The sequence below is a fragment of the Ambystoma mexicanum genome, chromosome 1q (assembly GCF_040938575.1).
Source record: "Ambystoma mexicanum isolate Mex_15411 chromosome 1q, UKY_AmexF1_1, whole genome shotgun sequence".
NCBI lineage: Eukaryota > Metazoa > Chordata > Amphibia > Caudata > Ambystomatidae > Ambystoma > Ambystoma mexicanum.
Genome location: NC_090922.1, coordinates 210297175 through 210318713, shown reverse-complemented (window position 1 = coordinate 210318713; position 21539 = coordinate 210297175). Strand labels below are relative to the sequence as shown.

Here is a 21539-nt window from a genome sequence, read left to right as displayed (position 1 = left end):
GTGTTTCCATGGTCCCTATCCGCATGGAGTCCTCTGGGACTTCATGGGAATGGGGATTTACAGAATTCTGCTACTGCCGGACTCGTAATGAGACCCAATGTCTCTGGTTTAGTTCCCATGCACGCGGGCCAGCTAAAGTGTGTCTGTGCTGTGTTGTCTATCGGGGTAGGGGGGTAATCAGAGGTTATCTTGAAGATGAATTGGGTGTCATCTGCGTAGTTGTAGGTGGTCAGTCTGAAGGGTTTAAATGAGTTTCGTTAGAGGGTACATCTTGATGTTGAAGAGGAACGGGGACAGGCTTGATCCTTGTGGAACGCCGGAGGTGATGTTTTTGGTGTAAATTGCGGTGTGTTCTTTCTGTTCAGTCTGTGAGGGAGGATTTCAGCCATTGTAGTGCAGAGGTATTTATGCCACAATTCTCCAGTCTCTGTATCAGTGTTGTGTGTCTGATTGTGTCGAATGCGACTGATATGTCTTGTGTTATGAGGGCCGATTGGGTGCTGTTGTCTGCATTTATTTTTACATTGTTCCATATCGAGAGAAGTGCTGATTTGGTTCCTCTAATGGGTCTGAAGCTGACTTAGGAGTGTTCGAGTATTCCATTGCTTTTCATATGGTTGAGGAGTACTTTGTAGCGCTGTTCATCACCATATCTCACTAGCCACAGATGACTGTAGCTCTAAAATGGGTCCCAACATTCTTCCCTCATACTTCTACCAAATTTCATTCTTCATGTGTCTAGGAGCTTGCTGTCATTTTTCTGAAGTGGGGTAGATGGGACTCCAGCATCAGGGTTTCCCTTGAGATTGATACAGCAATTCTACAATCTTTTCTGCATCCCTGCATGAGCCACTAAGACACTTGTTAATTCTTGTTGATGTTTTTGTGCTCTAGGTATGACAGGAAGGTTTATGGTTTTGACCTGCAGTCGCCACCCGCCACCCGCCACCCGCCACCCGCCACCTAAAAGGGTTTATTATTCAGGCGGCATTGAGAAGACCCAGAGGTGAAATGGTATCTGATGAATCCTTCTTCAAAACAAAAGAGGTGAAGGCTGGAAGGTTTTAAATGAATCCTAACATCTGCCATTACTCGAGGCAACCCTTCAGACCATCGTTCTTCAGCCTGCCAAGACATAAAAGAAGAGGAAAGACCATATGCAAATAAGGCTTGGTCCCACCCCAAAAGGGGCCCTTCTGATCAAAATGTTAGGTCAGATAATTCTGAACGAGACCCCAAGCATCTCCAGACATGCTTCGGCATCATCAGTGAGGAGTAGCTTAGATCACTAGGCCCAGAAAGCTCTGGACCCACATCTGGGCATTCCCGTCGCACTTTGGGGGACTTATGCAGAACAAAAGAGATGATTTCTTCAAAACCTACCAGCCATCAACTTTTGTATTTTACTTAATAGTATTTAGTGTGACGCATTTTAAATAAACTTTTCGCGCAATGCATTTAAACACAATACATTAAAGCAAAATACATCATTCTCGCTCTCGTCATTGTCGATTGGAAGTTAATAATGTGATTTTGTAATTTGATGAGTATTCATTATTATTAACCCCAACACCCCACACGTTAGGCCCTATGATGCACCAATCCTATTGCTTTTCATGTTTCCACATGTTCACATTACCCTGCGTGCGCATTTCAAAGTATTACAATGATAAAATCTGCCACTTATGGCCATTTATAACATTTCATTTTTTTAAAATACCACATTTCACTCTTGATCTACATACACATAGGAAAACAATATAGCATACAACATTCAACATTGCGCAAAATACAAAGCGTAAAGTGCATAGTGCAAAAACTAAAGTGCAGGGTGCAGCATTCACAATCATCAACAAAGTATGAATAATGCAATCAGTAGTAAGTACCAGTGTGGGGTACAAGTGCGCAAAGTCTGATCTCAATTCTAGTCTAGCGTAACTATTTCTCAACTAGAAAAGCTATGTACCCATGTTGTGATACAGTCGTTGTGGATGAAGTGAGGAAACTTCAACTGAGTGGACATTACAGCTCTCAATGTGTTTCCCTCTTAAGGACAATGCGCAAGGTCTGTTGTGTAACATTCCTCCAGCACTAGCTAACTCTATCTGGCAGTGCCCGCGCCTATTCACGGTGTCTTTGTCAATGCTAGTAGGAATGCCAATACAGCACAATTTCTCCTCAATCCTGAAGCACAGATTGATAATAGCCACTGTTAGCAAAGTGCTGGTGCCCCCCAGGCACCATGACCACAAGGCCATCGATCAAATGGATTCTGCATTATACACGCATTTCCCCAAAGCTACCTCATACCACTCCTTAAGTGCACTGCAAGAAGTTAGGACATGATGGTTGCTCTCTAACTCCTTCCAGATTTTACACAGTCTGCAATATCTTTCCTCAACTGCCACCAGACCATACCATGCCCTCCAGACGGCAAGGGAAAGGAGATTATTCATTCTTAACAAGAGGAAATGTCTATGAAGTTGTGGTGATGGGAACTGCATCAAATACTTCTGAGTATTTAAATACCTTTGTCCCAGCCTAGAAAATGTAATGTAACTATCAAATTTGGCTTTGTGAGAGTGGGGAAAGGTTCAATCATATTCTTTAGCTTTCGACACAAATTTCTTTTTTAATATTGAAAAACCTCTGTCCTATTCAGAGACCCATTCTATTACCTGAACATAGGCCACATTAGCTATCTGGGATGGCACAACCAGTCTTCACGCTGGTATACTTTCCCCAGTAATGCTAATAAAGGGCAAGTAGGGATCATCATGTCCTTAATGTTTATTAGCCCCCTATTTATAAACACACTTCTATGCAGTGAAGTTAACCCCAGCTCAAGCCCTAAGGCCTCTAGCAAGATGCCCTGTGACACACCCATAACTCTCCTTCATAATGTGCCCTCAAGTCTACGAAGCCTGGTCTCGTGTATCCCCATGGTGGCTTCCAGACCATACATTAGTAGATGTAAAGCTCTGCTTATAGGCCAGTATTATTCCTTTGAGGCTAAAACCTGCAGTTTTGCGGGCAAACTTCTTTAACGCCAGCATCAGTGTGTGGGCTTTCCTAACTTTGGTATCTATCAGGTCTTCAAAACCTTTCCTAACCGAGATTACTTGCCCCAGGTAAGTTTAACAATGTACTTGGTTTATGGATCCAGGAGGAGTGTTCATTGTTTTCAGGGAACACTTACTAGCACCCACACACATGCATTTGTTTTTTTATTAGCAGGTAACAACCATTGTGCAAATGTGGTTTCGCATACACACACAGCCTCAATACACTGCGCTTAATCCCCACGTAGGCCCGGTCGAATATGATGACATCATCCGCGTATACCATCCATAATACGTCCCTATCACCCAACTAAGGGAGCTCATTTTGTAGCTCCCCCAGCTCTAAGGGCTTGTCAGCTATATAGAGGTTGACTAGCATGGGAGAAAGTACACATCCCTGCAGTCCCTTTTAGGTCGCTAATTCCTCAGTGGCCACTCCCATGCCTTTCAACCATACCTGTATGCTTGTATCAGTGTGTATATGAGCAATCATCATTACAAGACCCTCTGGAATGGACATCTTACACATTTTAGACCATAACTTTATGTGATTCACAGCATCAAGCGCAGCCGCAAAGTCGACACACATTATGTGAAGCAGAGGACTATTCTAAACCCTAGCCTCCTTCAGCAACATGTTGAGAGTGAGTATGTTGTGAGCTGTGCCCAAACCTGTTCTAAAGCCAGTCTGGTAATCGCTTAGTATATTTTGTTCTAGGACCTATTGCTTCGGCATTCCCAGTATAAAAGAAGCTAATATTTTCCCAGGTATGTCAAGAAGGGACAATAGCCTTTAAATGTTAGGATCGAGGCGGGACCCTTGCTTGAAGACCGGTACTAGGATGGCTTTGTTACAAGATCCCGGCATAGTGTTTGTGGTGATAACTGATGAGTAAAGCTGCATGAGTAAGGGCACCCACAAGTCTGTATTTTCCTTTAGTGTAATGTTGGCCAGCCCATCCAGCCCGGTGCATGCAATGACTTTAGGTTTAATATGGTTTCCTCAAAGCTATCTGTACCTATATCAAGATCATAGTATTCTGTAGTCAATCTTTCTGAGCTTTTACATGCTAGTGTAGCATACTTCTCTAGAATTAGTTGCCATTCTGCAGCACCTATATGATTAGTAATAAGTGATGCAGTCGTTCCTCTAGCTTTATTTAATGATCACCCGAATTTCCAGGTAACCCCCATCTTCAAGGCACTGTACATAGTTTGACATTGCACATTATTAGTGGCAAAGTGATGCATTTTAACCCAGTTATTATACACATTTTGTATCCTTCTGGTCTGAAGGTGCCTTGGTTTTGCTTCAGTCGCCCCGAGTGAGACGGGTATGCCCAGACTTAGGTCCCGAACTTGCTGGGCCTAGAGATCTGAGCACTGCTCATTGATGATGTCCAACAGTGCCGCATACATGTTAGGGGGTACTTGTGGTCTCGTGCAGAAGGAATGTGACATAGTAGTTTGGGCTGAACTGCCCGTTTTGGGGTGGGACCAAGCCTGATTTGCATATGGTCTTTCCCCTTCTCTAATGGCAGGACAGGGTGTACAACAATGGTCTGGAGGGTTGCCTGCAGCTGTGCCCTTGGTTATGACTTATTCAAAGTCTTCCAGCCATTACCTTTTGGTTTTGCTTTGATCACCCCGAGTGAGACGGGTATGCCCTGACGTGGGCCCCGAGCCTGCTGGACATAGAGGCCCAAGCTATTCCTCACTGATGATGCTCAACAAGGCTGAAACATGTCTGGGGATGCTTGTGGCCTCATGCAGAAGGATTGTGGCCTAGCAGTTCAGAGTTGGGCTTCCCCTTTTGGGATGGAATATGCTTGATTTACATATGGTCTTTTCCCTTCTGTAATGGCTTGGAGGAGCAGTATCCGTGGTTATGATACAACCATAATTGCCAACATTGTAGCAATATCATTAGAGGCAACAGAATTACCCACCCACATTCTGGGAAAGCGATAGTGCTACGACACTCATGTACATGTGACTCAAAGAATGTTATGTACGCCCTAAAATGCCCTTGTGGCCTTTACTATGTGGGGATGACAATACACAATTCAAAAGTTAGATAGAAATCGCCAGTAGCCATACACTTCGTAGAAGCAAGACACAATATAGCACAACTGAAATGTGCGATACTAGAACAGGTGTCAGTGGGAAACAGGGGTGGTGATTTGCATAAGAAGTTGATTCAAAGAGAGAATGCATGGATAGACATACTGGATTCTCTAACTCTGCGGGGGATGAACAGGGAATGGGATCTAATGTGTTTTGTTTAAACTAGGTTATGCTTTTGCAAGAGTGTACACAGGCTTGATGCCTGAGAAGAGTGGGGCACTCATCACTGGGGAGGGTGGTGGAGTAGCAGTATACACTGCAAAATGAACTGACAGATGTAAGCTAGCACTTGAGGGTGTGGATCGATCCGGCGCAGAGTAGGCGCCTTTTACATTAACTATGGAGAGATTTTGCAGAGGCTGATAATTCTGTATAGCTACAGAGGATATCTGTTCATTAGACCAACTTCATGCAAGAAATATTAAGGAGGCATGCCAACCTGGACAGGTCTTCTCCATGTCAAAATGAATGCAGAGTCTGAAATTGTATCACGTAGACCCAGTATTAGTATTCTATGAAGCTGGGACAATTCTCCTAGATTACTTTATATTAAGGTTGAAATGCCTTTTGCTTATAAAGCCGCATGTTGGTTTTGAACACTGATCAGAAATGTTACTCCACATTCACAATATCGAAATTGTGTCCCATCTAGAGCTAAGAATCCCACAGCAAGATGGCCGCCACCCTTGTCCTGCATGCAGTGCACATGTGGCGGGCTTGCCATGGCCACAACAAGTATATATGCGGGGGTGAGGCACCAGACCGGTTACCCGGTCGGCTGCCTCACGTCCTGTGCATTTTAACACAAAGTAAGTGCCTCTACATGGTATCCAGAGATTTCTATGGCCTCCATTGAGGCTGTATTTATCTGCTTTCAGCAAGGTAGCCGTAAGCACAAGGCCATTTGAATGAAACACCTGGCTTTAGACACGTAATGGACTTAAATGCATTATGCGGATACGGCCGCCAACAAGTCAGAGTGCAACTGCTTTTAGCAGATAGCAGCAAGCACATGGCCACTCAAATTGAATGTGTGCTTCTATACACGTAACAATCTTGAATGTATTCTGGCTTTTAATAGGGCACCATCCATCTCCAATTTGTTACAGAGGGGCAGAAGATCCCATAGAGTAAGCCTTGAATGCAAAGAACTTGCCAGTGGGTGTTTAATCAGCCATTGCTGGGTGAGTGTTGTATAAATGCCTACCATCTGATTTCAATACACATAACGTTAGGTTGTGAACTCTTGTCCCTATGGGCATGTACCTAGCAAAATTCGAATATATTTTGTCTCATAGGTTGAATTCATTTCAAGGGTACCTAATACCATTTGAGGTTAGTGTTGCTTATACTTCATGGTGAAAGTTGGAGTACACACCATAATAATGATGATTACAAGTTCAAATCACAAGGTAGTAACACTCTGATTTGTTATCCACTTTAAGTACACAGATGAACATTTCAATGTATATATTTATGTGGCAAAAGACAACTCAAAGCCCTGAGCATGGATATTGTATATCCGAAACATGTCGGCAATTGTGTTAATTGAATTTGAGTTGACTGTTTGTAAATTAAAATGGTCTACATAGAGGAGAAGTGATGTATACTTTCCTTTGGATTTGTAAAGTTTTGCATTATCAAAAGTTTTTTGTAATTTTACTTTAACACCAAGGAACTGGAAGAGACAACACTCAGAAAATAAAAATGTAGATTGATTTCATGTAAGCCACTTCAGTATTGAAATTAGTTTCTGAAAATATATGACTGAGCTTTGTACTAGGTCAAATATATCTTCTCTGAATTTAAATGTACGAAAATCGTAAAGGGACGTTTGTCCGTTGGGAGTGTGTTTGAACAAAAATTGTGTTGAGTCTCCATAGGTCCGGGGACTATGCACATTTGCACCTGACGTGTTTTTTATTAGTTACTAGAGTAAGTGATTTCAATCCAGCACTCCACCTAAGTCACTGCCTAGTGTGTGAGGCCCAGCTGAAACCCTTATTTATATATTTTTATGTCAAAATTTATTTTATTTCTGGATGATCTAACCTTATATAACGCCCCTCTCTTTGAATCCCCCTAGTCTCACTGAACCAAGAAGTAGGTTTGTTTTGCAAAGATAAAAGATTTATTTGATGAATTAAACAATATACATATCACACTTTTATGAATATGAACAATATCTAGATATCACACTTATTAATATTTATACACCGATTAGCAATGGGTGATATCACGACAATCAACAATCTCTGTAATCAATAGGAGTATGGGTGAGAAGAATAATGTAGCAGAGAATAAAACTTTGTGTGGGTTCAATGAAATGCAATGATATGAAATTGATGCTGCACAGAAATGAAACTTGATATGAATTCAATCAAAGACAATGTAATCACACTTTCCCCCTTGTTATTACTCAATCCCCCCTAATATTCAGTATGAAGAGATGGAATGAGGACACACAGGTTTCAGGAATATACAATCAACAATGCCGTTCAATCCCGATTCCCCCAGCAAGCTTAGAGAACAGGAATGATTTTACACAGGTCAAAAACTTTTGAATGTGCTTTGAAATTAATGGGAAAAATGCTAAAAATTGATTTTCATTAGCTAAATGGGGTTAAGAACTAGTGGGAGTCAGTTTGGATAGGTTCAGGTAGACACTAGCAATGCTGTTTGAATGACTGGCAGATAGAAAACTGAATTCAGAGGTTGAATGCAAGAAATAGCAATTTTATATGTGTCACGAGTCGCTCCCTTTGCTCCCGTTCCCACCACTTGGGGGCATGATTTGGGGTATATTCCCTACTGGACCTTTCCTCCGAACCTTATGCTACGGTGCTGTGATGAATTGGGAGCGCTAAATCCCTATTTTCCAAGCTACTTCCCTTCCGGATCCATTCCAGGTTTTTGGCAGCCAGCATGCTTCTTTAACCAAATGACTATGCTTCCCAGAATGCCTGGCCCACTGCTCCACCTCCACCCTTGCAGGACAAGGTTGGGTGGAGGATAGGCAACAGCTGTGGCTGCAGGTGCAGCAATCAGCACACCTGAGGCGTGTGCTCGTTAAGCAGCTTTAAAAGCCTCAGTCTTACTTCAGTCCAGCGCTGGTCATCGTTTGCAGTGTTCCTGTTGTGACTAGTCCCTTGTTCCTTGTTCCTTGCCTTTGTACCTAGTTCCTAGTTCCTGTTTTCTTGTTCCTCCGCCCTGAATCTCGGATTCATGCGCTAATTGATTTCTGCTCCCTTGATTCCCTTTTTGTCTTCCTTTGTTTGCAGGCAGCATTTCTCAGTGCTTTCCCCTTTTAGATGCAGCCCAGTTTGTCTGTGTTCTATATTTCTTTGACTCTGTCCTTTGCTGCTGTAAACCCGTATGCCTTAGCCTTCCTCTTAGATTAGCTTCCTGTCTTTTCCTTGGAGGGGTAGGGAGAAGTTTGCATTGGTTATTTCGTTTTTTCCCTGCTCCTGATCCTTACTTTCTATTGGGATCCATTCCATGTTTTCCATTGCACTTCTGCATTTATTTCCCATTTGATTATTAGGTGTGGTGTGCGGTTGTAGCTAGCTCCTGTGTGAATGTTTATGTTTGCCTCACTAATTTGTAATCACTATTCCAACTTAGGTATTTAGTTTTCCTCCCATTGCTGTTCTAGCCTTTCTGGGTCCCAGTTTCATCAACAGGATTCGTGGGCTAGCTGACATTCAAGAGGTTTATCTCGTCCTCGTGAGTACTGTTCTTTAGTTCCCTTATTTAATACCATCAAGAGTGTTAGTTCACAGATCCTGTCATTGCTTGCCCTCCATGTGGGTTTAGCGCTGTCAGTACCTGTAACAGCAATTGGGGGTAAGGCGCTTGCCGACTTTCCTCGCGGTCAGGTGCTTACCCCACATCCCTTTTCATATATTGGTTTTGTTGTCACACTCTATTTGCACTCCTGGGTTCTAGCATACATGAGTCGTTGTTCCTGTGTGCACGTAGTTTAATTCGAAGCCTTTCACTGTGTAATTTAGTGCACATTTCCCTTGCCATATTCGCTGCCTTTGTACTCGCCTGACTAATCCTGACAGAATGACCAGCCCAAAATTCCCATTGAATATGGCAAGTTTAAGAAAGAAAGGCAGCAAGGCCTCTAACAAGTTTGTACAGAAAGCTTCCCCTACATTTACCTGTGACAATCAAATCACTAGTCCTGACTTAAATGAACTCCTTGTCACGAATGGGCATTTACGTGCAAAGTATTTTTCTCATAGGATGGCACATCCTACATTGCCTGATCCTAGTTCTATCTTTTGTTTTGATCCAGATTCTATGTCAGCGCAAGCCTTAGCCGCAGAAAACAACACACTGTTAGACTTAGTATACAAGAGTACCTCTGTTGTTGAACCCCATGATTCCAGTTGTGCTTCACCTCAGATAGAACAGTTTCATGGTACAAACATAAAGAATGGAGGGGTTCCCTGCATAACTTCTGTTTTCTACCCTCAGTCTAAAGCATACTCCTTTGCACAAGTACATACTGTAGTCCCTAATGCCAAGAGGTCTAATGTCAATAGTTTGCTTAAGGGAAACACAGACCAAGTTAGTAAGAGAAAGTATAAATCTCAGAACCTGAAAGCAGTAGAGGACAATGCACAATCGGTGCACATCCACATTGCTAGTGCAGGATCCAGCCCTGATGCCACTATGCCTCCCCCTGTGCCTACTGATAGTGATGTACAGTTAATGCAGGGCATGCTAAGAGCTAAGCTTGAGGAGTTAAGACAAGAATTCATTTCTTTACAAGAGGAGAATAAGAACTTGCACTCTTTACTGAATACACCTCAGACTTTATCTGTTGATGTTGAGGAAGTGAACACTGTTCAGCCCCTGAGTGCAGAGACTTTGGTAAACTATGATATTTGTCAATATGTTAGATCTATTGGGAGTGAAGGTCTTTCGTCTAGCACAGCGCTTAATCTGGGCACAGTTTCTAACAATTGTTCTGCTGTTTGTCAGGGATTGCAGTTAGCTGAAGATTTACAAGCCACTCCTTTACCTAAAATTTCCTGTGTAGCAGTTTGTCATAATTCTGAGCTAGCACACATACAAGCTTCTGATTTCCAAACACAATCCACAATGGTGGCATACACAGATTCAGTCACTAGAGTAGGCTTAGGCCCTGCTCTTGATACAGCTGCTGAGACTGAAGTAGATGTTAAAGCTGATGTGGAAAACGATGTTACCTCTGGGTTCACTCTTCCTTCTGCCAATTCTGATCAATACGAACAGTCAGAAACAGTACAGATTTCATCTTCTGATGGTCTCATTCCACAGCATACAGAACCAAAAGACCGGCAGGCGATTCCTGAACTGTTGATTGTAAATCTGCCTCTTTCAGAAGCTAAGACAGAGGAATGGACAATTGACGAAATCCTGATTAACAGAGACTTTACTATGGTAATTCCACTGGTTGATTTTGACTTCTACAAAGAAAAAGACTCTGTGTCACCCACTAAAGAAAAGGACTGCAAGGGTACAGCTCAGTCTTTGGTTACTGGTGCCAAGGAGTCTACTGCCCTAAAGGTGCCCTCCATTCCTGAGCCACCAATGTGTCTGTCAACTTCTGAGACTTCTGTCTGTCCTCCTACAACCATTGACTCTTCTATGATCCAACCCACAGCCCTGCAGTCATCTTTGGCACACGTGTCTTCACCCAATGAACCACTGCCATGTCTGCCATTTATTCAAGAGCCAGTCCCAAAGACCTGGACATGTTTGTATCCAGCAACCGAGATTGCTCCAGCTTGCATGCCTTCAGCCTCAAGGTTTCCTCTGGCCTGCCTGTCTTCAGCTACAGTGACTCATCCTGCAGATCATCCTTCAGCTATAGAGCCTCCGGTAGTCCATCATAAGTGCATGTCTTCAGTCCCGGAGTATACTGAGTATTTGCCTTCAGTTCATGAGACGCCTGTATCCTGCTTAGCCTCGCTGCCAATATCAGAGGTATACCTGTCTACACCATCAGATCCTGCTGTATTTTCTTCTGCTCCAGCGATTCCTCCTGAATCCCAACCATTTACTGTCGATGAACGTCTAGCCTGCCTTTCTTTTGCTTCAGGAGGAGCACCAGAATGCCTGCCTTTTCCACAAGACGATTCTCCCAACTGCTTCACTTTAGCATCAGAGCCTCCTAAAAATGCAGCATCAGAGTTTGAGACTTTTGCCAGCTCCCGCTTCAGAGTCATCAAGCTGGACCAAGTGATGAGTCAGAACCACTCACCTGGGTCTGCACAGGGGGTGGTGCAGACCGGCGTATTACCTACAGGACTTGTGCAACAGAATTCCGCCAAGAAGCACCAGTTGGGTGCTAGTAGCCAAAGGAAGGGAATGACTGCTGCAGTTCAAAATGTGTCTGTTATTGCTCCTTCTGCGAGTGTGCCTGAAATACCAAGTACTGCGTCTATCACTCCTATCAGTATGCCAAACGTCTCTGCTCTTGTATCCCACGTGCAACAAAGTGGCTACACGACTGTCACCAGGAGTACCAGCCTTGTACAACCCATTGGACTTTCAGGTCTCCAAGGCGTAGAACATGTGCAGTCAAACCTTAGTCACTTTCAACCACAAGCCTTTTCCCAGATGAATGACAGAAGAAAATCTGAACCTCTACCTCAGCCGCCACCTTCTCGAATGGCTGAACATAAACCTTTCCTGGAGCCAGCAATTTCCTCACCTCCCGCATGTCCACTCTCGGCAGAAAGGCTAACAGGGCTTCTACCATTGTCTAAGGCATGTTGCACCAGCCTGCCTCCCTCCTCAAAGACTTATAAGGGTCCACTCCCAGGTACTGAGCTTCCTGGACCTTCCAACTCTGCTTCAGGTCCTGCAAGTCCTTCATGCCTTTCTTCGAACCATGAGTCTCTTCCTCACCAGAAGCCACCGTTTCCATCAGTACCACCTCCAAAGACAAAGCACTCCTATCATGGAAGTCCATCTGCCTTTGCCCACAGGCCACCATTTCCATCAGTGCCACCTCCAAAGAAAAAGCACTCCCATCATGGAAAGAAGATGTCTCGTGCGGGTGGCGGGCACCCGAAGACGGCCGTAGGAGGGGGTATACTGTCACGAGTCGCTCCCTTCGCTCCCGTTCCCACCACTTGGGGGCATGATTTGGGGTATATTCCCTACTGGACCTTTCCTCCGAACCTTATGCTACGGTGCTGTGATGAATTGGGAGCGCTAAATCCCTATTTTCCAAGCTACTTCCCTTCCGGATCCATTCCAGGTTTTTGGCAGCAAGCATGCTTCTTTAACCAAATGACTATGCTTCCCAGAATGCCTGGCCCACTGCTCCACCTCCACCCTTGCAGGACAAGGTTGAGTGGAGGATAGGCAACAGCTGTGGCTGCAGGTGCAGCAATCAGCACACCTGAGGCGTATGCTCGTTAAGCAGCTTTAAAAGCCTCAGTCTTACTTCAGTCCAGTGCTGGTCATCGTTTGCAGTGTTCCTGTTGTGACTAGTCCCTTGTTCCTTGTTCCTTGCCTTTGTACCTAGTTCCTAGTTCCTGTTTTCTTGTTCCTCCGCCCTGAATCTCGGATTCATGCGCTAATTGATTTCTGCTCCCTTGATTCCCTTTTTGTCTTCCTTTGTTTGCAGGCAGCATTTCTCAGTGCTTTCCCCTTTTAGATGCAGCCCAGTTTGTCTGTGTTCTATATTTCTTTGACTCTGTCCTTTGCTGCTGTAAACCCGTATGCCTTAGCCTTCCTCTTAGATTAGCTTCCTGTCTTTTCCTTGGAGGGGTAGGGAGAAGTTTGCATTGGTTATTTCGTTTTTTCCCTGCTCCTGATCCTTACTTTCTATTGGGATCCATTCCATGTTTTCCATTGCACTTCTGCATTTATTTCCCATTTGATTATTAGGTGTGGTGTGCGGTTGTAGCTAGCTCCTGTGTGAATGCTTATGTTTGCCTCACTAATTTGTAATCACTATTCCAACTTAGGTATTTAGTTTTCCTCCCATTGCTGTTCTAGCCTTTCTGGGTCCCAGTTTCATCAACAGGATTCGTGGGCTAGCTGACATTCAAGAGGTTTATCTCATCCTCGTGAGTACTGTTCTTTAGTTCCCTTATTTAATACCATCAAGATTGTTAGTTCACAGATCCTGTCATTGCTTGCCCTCCATGTGGGTTTAGCGCTGTCAGTACCTGTAACAGCAATTGGGGGTAAGGCGCTTGCCGACTTTCCTCGCGGTCAGGTGCTTACCCCACATCCCTTTTCATATATTGGTTTTGTTGTCACACTCTATTTGCACTCCTGGGTTCTAGCATACATGAGTCGTTGTTCCTGTGTGCACGTAGTTTAATTCGAAGCCTTTCACTGTGTAATTTAGTGCACATTTCCCTTGCCATATTCGCTGCCTTTGTACTCGCCTGACTAATCCTGACAATATGGAATGAAATTGAGCCAAATGCAGAATCGTGGCAAACTTTTCAGCGCGCGAGAAATGCGATTACATAAAAACTATAAGGAGTGACATTTAAATTTTGTTCCTAGCATGTACGGTTCAGAAGTTACAGAGGTTTTAGTAAAGGTCGATTTTTCTCAAAAGAGTCAAGATTTCAAAATGAAAGATGCGCTTTTGAATTACAAACAAGGATTGGCTTACACTAAGAGGCTATGAAGATGCAAGATACCCAACGGGACAACCACCAGAACAGGGCGCCTTCCGCTCTGACTTTTGCCCAGCAAGACACTTGACTTTCTTCAGCAAATATATTTAGCGCAAAGATGATTATCACTACAATTATCACAGAATTATATAGATCAGAGAAGGATTCAGGATGGACAAAAGAGATTCTACAATGCAGTTGTGGATATGTTGGAATGGGTTGGATAGGATTACTTAAAACTAAGAGATGGCTATGGACAGTTCTATGCTAAATACTCACAAATATGGGTTTGGAATGGGCCGTCAATATCTGGTCAAAGGTTTGGACTGGAATTCGCTTGCCACCGGACAGGCCTCAGGTGCTTGGTTCTGCTCTCAGCAAGGCACTCTGGTCTCTGCGCGGCCTCTGGTTCTGGATCTGATGAGTTGGTTCTGGGTTACAGCTCTGCTCTACTGGTTTGGATCTCTGGGTTCTAGCAATGGTTATTGGCCAGAAGCAGCAAAACAGTACGGCCAGGCTGTTGAATTGGTTGGGCCCCATGGAAGTTTGGGATTAAAATCAGGTTGCAAGATTCTAAAGGCCAGCTGAGAAGGATTCAGCTTTTTGGATTGGGCCTTTTGCTTCAGGGTTCTGGAGTCTGGATAGTTCTGGAGTCTGGATTCTCCTTCAGAGCGCTTTGCCAGTAGATCAGTGATGGGTGAATGTGTGTGTTCCTCTGTGCCCTCAACAGTCCCTATTTATGTATTTCTCAAGGGGGTGGGTAGGCTGATTATACTATGCCCAACCCTCTAAGAATCCTATTGGTTCAGGTATTCCCTCGCTCTTGATTTGAGAAGGAAACAGTGTGTCATGATGTGTCATGATGTGTCATGTTTATGGTCCAGGGAGAAAACCCTCCCCTTTGTTTCTACCCAGAAAATCTATTTTTCATAAAAAAACATATTCACAATAACATCAACTTGCTAATATTACATATTTACATCCCAAATTAAATAAGGCACGCATCCGTCAAAGTCCCATCTTCTGGAGAGCTTTGGTTCACAAATTACAATTTTTCGCGCTTTTGGTCGGTTACTCAGTGTCAGTTCTGTACCAATTTCCTCACATACATGCACATACCATCTGGGCATATTCCTGTACATTTTCATATTCCTAGCATAATCACAATTGCTACAATATCAACATTTTCGTGGTTCAGTCTCTGAACATTGCACACATTCCAGAGTAGTTTCTACTTGTGAGCAACTTTTCCATTTTAATAACCTCTAAATTCCATATTTTTGCCAGTTCGGCACAATTTTCTATAAGTCTTTTCCTCAAACATATATTTTCTCCAGTTTAAAATCCACATCTCAGTCTGGGCCCACCTCCAAGGCTTGGCTGAGCCAGAGAGAAACTTGAGCTTCTTCTTGCCAGGGCTGATTTCTATTGACGCCCAAAATTAGCATTTCCTTTCAGTTCAAGGGAGTCCTTTGTCTCCACTCAGAGCAACAGGCCAAAGTCCCCCTACCAGGTCCTTTCACACACCCCTGCCAGTTTCTCAGCAGAGCAGGGGGGAAGATTCCTTTGTTGGGTAGAAGGTGTGGAATGTCTTTGAAGCTCAGTGTGGCTAACTTTACTCACTTTTAAAACAGTGTTTAAATAGTCTTGTCCTAAAATACAAATTACATGTTTTCAAATATATCCACAAATCTCTTAATTCCAGCCATTTTAAAATATAGTTTTGAATTGTATCCACCTCTATTGCTTTTGATAGGAGTTATTTTCCATACTTAGATCTTAATGTAGAAGTTTAAATGACAGTATAAGTAAATCACCAGCTTCTGACACAGGCGAGCAGCGATATTGTGCCCATTTCTAACATATTTTTCCAAGCAAGCCTCCTTCAATGTGGATTTTCTTCTGATTAATGTACTTCTGATGACATTGTACTTAGGTGGATTCTTGAAGTAAAATGATGCTTAACACCCAACATGGAGGTTGGATCTTTTGTGAGGTTTGGGAACCATGATTTTTGCAAATTTAACAGCCAAGAAAAACTGATTTTCAAGCAGCTCTGTGTTTCTCTTGCCATGCAAGACTGCTTTTTCTCAAATAGTTTAATTTTCCTCTGTGGGCAGCCAAATGATCGGTTTTGGCAGTGGTCTCCTGTGGTACCAATGACATAGGCAAAAGTGGATTGGCAGCCTATTGTTCAGGTTTTCCTGCGCACTTCTGGGTGATTTTTAGCACGCATAATGCTTTCCGGCGGTCATTCTGATGTTCCTGATGCACACAGCGCACAGTAATGTTCCAGGGCCTGGACTAGTGGGTTAAAACATCCCACACCAGAAACCTGATACACTGTGAGTTAAGATATATAAAGAAATAGAACATGCTAGCAGAAGTGTAAACAGCAGCGCTCCATCTATATAACCTCTTGCTTATATGATTCATTCAAAACCTTCCAGCCATCAACCTTTGGTTTTGCTTTTATCTGATGAATCCTTAACAGCCAAGTGCCTTCTGAGTTTCCTATTTTCCATTTTTCTCCTAGGCCTCCTAATCCTCTCAGAGTGAGTGCTTGTTGCCCTATCATACTATTTCGACTAGACATTACTTCCTATTTGCACCCGGGAGCCATGCCTCAATGCATAAGAGGCCTTGGAATGCAGATATTAATACATGTTATTGGTCTGCATTCTAAGCCCAGCTCCTGTTTCAGCATCTCCAAACCTCTGCCTTTCTGGGCTGTATCCGTTCCTCTCGCCTTCCCAGCTATGGCTCCCCTGTCTCTTTCTCACTTCCTTGGTCCCTTCCCACAACAATAAAAGCAGAAACAGAAAGCAAAATTGTCTCTGGAATACCCATCCCCCCATTTTCCTGGTGGACATTTTTCGTGTTTTCCTTTCTAGTTGTGATGCCAGGTGAGCTCAGAATGTGCTGTGGTCCCTGCAACATTCCTTTTATTTTTTGGCTTTCATCACTTTGGTCAAAATGACCAGGTTTAATATCCTAGTTCTAATAGCGGGACGGAATGCACCTACAGGCTATACCAACCTGTTAATAGACCTGAGTCCTCAATAATGCCCTTGCTTTGCTCAGTTATCAACTTGCGCTTCTGTGCAATTAACAGCAGGTATGCATGCTATAAGACTGTAGTAGGTCAAGACAAATGTAGATTTCAATTTGTGGGAAGACTTTCGTGGTCTCAAAGATGACTTTTAAGACTTCTGTTTCTCTGCATCTTTCCAGTAGGAAGAGATCTGTTGATGCCTGAAGACATGTTCTGCAATATCCAAAATGAGTCCTCTGGAATTCGAAAAGTTGCTTATTGCATGTGGTTGATCAAGGTCCGTTGGCTGTTGCTTGTTCTAAGTTATTTAGACATGTTTGTCCCATGCATGCTCTTGAGCAAGGAATCGTCCTTCTGATTGACAGGTCAATCAATTTGAGGTAGGTCAGTGTATCTGTGTGTTTGTCTCTTTTACATGTTCTGAACAGACACCTGTTCTCGCCTGTGTTCTTCCTTGTCCTATGTCCATCTGTACATTGGGGAGGATGGTAACAGGCAGTAGACACATTGGCTTTGCTCTTTCAGTAAAAAGCTTGCCTGTATTGCAGCGCTGTCCTGTGTCTTTATTTCTGGCTGGTCGCTGGTTTCCCTTTCTGCTTCAGTGTTTCCCACATTGTAAGGACTCTAGTGAGTGGGATGGAAATTGGAGTCATGTCTCAATTATTCACCAGTGACTATTACTCCTAGTCCTACTTTTCCTTGTTACAGTCCTTTCATCACCACCTACACTCCCTAATGGTCTGCAGCTTCGGCCTTATGGAGGATGGTTGGTGTAAGCAAAAAGGGGTTTTAGCGTGGTAAAGGAGGGGGGGGGTGATGCTGTTAGCACGAACAGGCTAGCCTGGGAGGCACAAAAAGGGAGACGATGTATTGAAGAAAGAGGGGCCTGCCCTTGGGCAGATGGGGGAGAAAGCGGGAATGAAGTTTGAGAGGAATTGAGGGGGAGGGGAGGGAATAAGGGGTAGGAAGTGATTAATTGTTTAATTGTTTCATTAATTGTTTGGTGATTGTTATCAGAGCCTGGCTAGCGTGTAGGTGTAAGCTGTGACCTTTTCCACTTCAAGCGAGTCTCGGATTTTTGTGCAGTTAGCCAAAAAGCAGGTTGCGAGTTCAGCTGTGTTTGCAGTCTGGCCTTCCTACTACAGGACTGCAGGCGCTGCGGTCACAAGATTTAATGAGTAGTTTGAAGTTCTTGTTGTATGGCAGAGTTTAAATAGACCACTTAATTTATAACCCATCTATGAGCCAGGAAACCAAGATACAGAGCATGTCCCTGAAGGGTTTTGAACTTGGAAGTTGTGACGTTAACAAATAACAGCGATACCTAATGAGCTGTGTAGACAGGGCTGGGCTGTATAGGTGAAGAATTAGTCAGCAACTCTTTGCACTCTGACGACCAGGTGGCGGTAATGCTGCCCAGGCGATGGGCAGGTTGGCAAGAAAGGAAAGGAGATTGCCGATTTTGCGGAAGATACCCATTTATCTACATAAAGATCCGTTCAAATACCAGAATGCGCAAGGTGTGTGCAGAGCTCACAGCTGGCGCCATCTACAGGCACTGCGACCTATTGCATCCCAAGTCTTTTGCCTGCCTCATGCAATCTGCAGTAGAGATAAACTCAGCAACCTCTCAGTCCTTTTAGTCGTCTGGGCGGGTGAAAAGAGCAGGGCTAAAGGCGAGGGTTCACGTGGGTGGACGGAGTCCACCTACTTTTTTCAGAGGGTGGACTCATTCTCCCCAGCTAAAATCAAACAATGAAAGTCTTCCTTCATTTTAAGAATTAAAGCGAACTTCAGGGATCGAACTGCAGTCATCCGGTTTACAGGCCTGACACTTCACCACTGCACCCTAACCTGATGAAAAATAAACTAAAGGTGAAATGTTACATTTCGGTACTGCATGTTCCAGGGAAAACATTTGTATTGGTTCTTGGAGTTTAAAACATGCACACCTTTTAACGTTTTCAAAAAGACTATTAGAAGACAGTGGGCCTCATTACACGGAAGGCGGTAAGGGTTAACCGTCACTGCTAATGCTACCGGTGACCGTTAACCCTTACCGCCTTATTACGAGGTCCCTTTGTGGGTTGGTACTTTAACGCCTGCCTTTAGCAGGCGTTAAAAAACGAACCAGCAAACGGACCTTGGTGTTAATTGCGGTACCGTAATTAGCGCCTTCCCCATTCCCATTATGCCCTATGGGGGCAGAAATGGGAATGGGAAGGGCCTTGGTGAATGGGGAATTACCGCCCCGCTCACCTTGGAGTGGGGCGGTAATTCCGCCATCCACCAAGGCGGACACAGTAAAATACCGGCGGCAACCATGGCGCTAATAGCGCCATGGTTACCGCCTACCGTGTAATGAGGCCCAATATCCTCTCTTGCTTTTGGGTGTGTGTGTTGATTGTATGAAAGGAAAATGCCATTCGTCCTGTGCAATTTGGGTGGTTATGCAAAGCCAATTTAATGACATGTGTATATTTCACCTCGATATGCTAATTGCTGGTGACGTCGCATACCATTGCATTTGTTGATGATTCCCCCCACCTTTATTTTTAGGACTTGACCCCTGGAAAACAGAAGATTTTATTTTGGGTGGGTGAGAGCGGATTAAAGTGAATGCACGTGCAAGGAGCTTGGCAGGTGAAAGAAACAATTCCATGGCCGGCTACTCCAGCATGGGAGCGGGACACATTTCATTATAAAAGGGCGTTGATCCTAAACCAGCATGGGACAGCCTTTGAAAGGCTGCCATATGTTGGTTTGGCACTGGCGCCCTATTGAAGTGATTAACTTCCCGCTCGAGCACGGGAGCAGGTAGATAATCACTATAATAGAGTTCCACTGCTAGGCACCCCGCCCCCACCCCCCGACTTGATCCAGGGCGTGTGGGAAGTTTTTTTCCTCGCCTCAAGCGCTGCCCTGGGTTTGAGCACTGCTACTTTACCCCTATGCTTTTCACATCCTAGCAATAAATCCAAGTGCCTATGACAGCCGTCAATTCACCATAAATAAATTCTCCTAATGCACGTTAACATTTAAATCTCAAAGTACTATGGAAACCGTCACGTGGCTCTGGACCAGTTAAAATCCCAGGTCTTACTATTACCCTGTTCAATTGCTCAATCTAGGAATGATGCGATCCTGAGTTGGCCCAGGGCTCTCTCTTGCCTCCCCACAATCAAGATGGCGGCACATGGGAAAGGGCCTCGGGTGGGTGGGAAGATGGTGGTGGTACAATGTGAGTTCTAGCCCGCATTTCCAGCCATGCTATATATTTGTTTCCAATATTCACGGAATTAATATGTCTTATATACTTTGACCTTTTCTCTCTCTCTGTGTTTTATTTTATATTTGTTTTGGGATCTGACCAATTTTATTTGCAATGTATAACTATTATATGTTTTGTGATGTAAACACTGTACAACTTTGCTGCATACAATACACATTCAAGGAATATCCCATTTTACTGTTCGACAAGTGTATATAATTTAACACTTATCATGTCATGTGTAAATTGTCCTCTGATGATGGAACACAAGGTAAGGATTAAATGGCCCTGAAGAATTTCAACGTTTCAACGAAATACGTGTTGGCCAAATCTGTCTTTGGTAATTAATAAACACAATCATCACACAAAAATTGGTCTGATTAAAACATATACAAATTATTCACTTTTGGATACAATGCCAAACTCGGTAAAACACATTTATAAGCGATAGTTTAAAATTGAGAGGCCTCACACACCAGCTCTAAAGTGCAATATCAATAATACCAGACAATGCAAACTGGCTATTTACACAGGACTGACCCACAGTCTTTCCTAAAGCTGTGAAGACTGGGATATTTTCACAGACGCCATCATGGTAGATAATTGAAAGGCTATAGAAACATTGTATTGAACTGAGCAAAGATACACAATGCATTCACGCATGGAACACAGAATACACAAAACTTAGAATAACATTTGAGCACTTTTTGGGTAGTTTACCAGCCTAATAAAGTCGAGTACAGTTGGGGTGTGTTAGAAGAATAGGAACAACGAATGGCAGACTACAGCTATTGCACCTGTGCTCTTAAATACCTAATGTATCAACCTCTTTCTCAATTTTAAACTATCTCCTGTCACTGTGTTTTGCAAAGTTTGGCATTATATCCTGAAGTGAATAATTTGTATATGTTTTAATCAGACTATTTTCTTTTTGTGTAATGTGTAGATTTTTATTTTAAACTCTGCCGTTCGTCAATGACAATGTATAGCTTTTCTTGGCCTGAGAACATAGCTCATTAATATCACTTATTGCAACACTGTTGTTAAATTCTGAAATATATTGGTATTCTGTAATTTTCACATACACATCAAACAGCTTTCTTGCATTCCTTTCAAAATTAATTTGCGTGTACTTGTGTAACTCCTTTTTTGGACTGTTGAAATCCCCAAACACTGTCCGAACCAAACATTACAAAAAGGTGTTCCTATGGGAATGGCCTGAATTTCATGCATATATACTACTAAACCACTAAATGGATTAATTCATGGGGTAATCTCTGATGCATCAATAGTTATTTCAAACACAGAGCAGTACAAAATTGTTAAATTTCATCACACATACTCAATAATTGAATGTATACATACTCATGGTG

The 21539-nt window shown here is 43.3% G+C and overlaps 1 protein-coding gene and 1 long non-coding RNA gene across 3 annotated transcripts in view; one reads left to right on the top strand and one right to left on the bottom strand.

Annotated features, from left to right (window-relative positions):
- PRKCG (protein kinase C gamma) overlaps nt 1–21539 on the bottom strand; it is a 1699783-nt gene that overhangs the window by 68029 nt on the left and 1610215 nt on the right. The window lies entirely within an intron of this gene.
- LOC138526651 (uncharacterized) overlaps nt 1–21539 on the top strand; it is a 112621-nt gene that overhangs the window by 47379 nt on the left and 43703 nt on the right. Inside the window, exon 2 of one of the 2 annotated variants that reach the window (XR_011283693.1) lies at nt 17075–17275. This is a non-coding gene — a long non-coding RNA (uncharacterized lncRNA). Of the gene's footprint in view, nt 1–894; nt 1479–17074; nt 17276–21539 lie in introns of those variants that run through there. The other variant, XR_011283688.1, reaches the window with a different exon arrangement.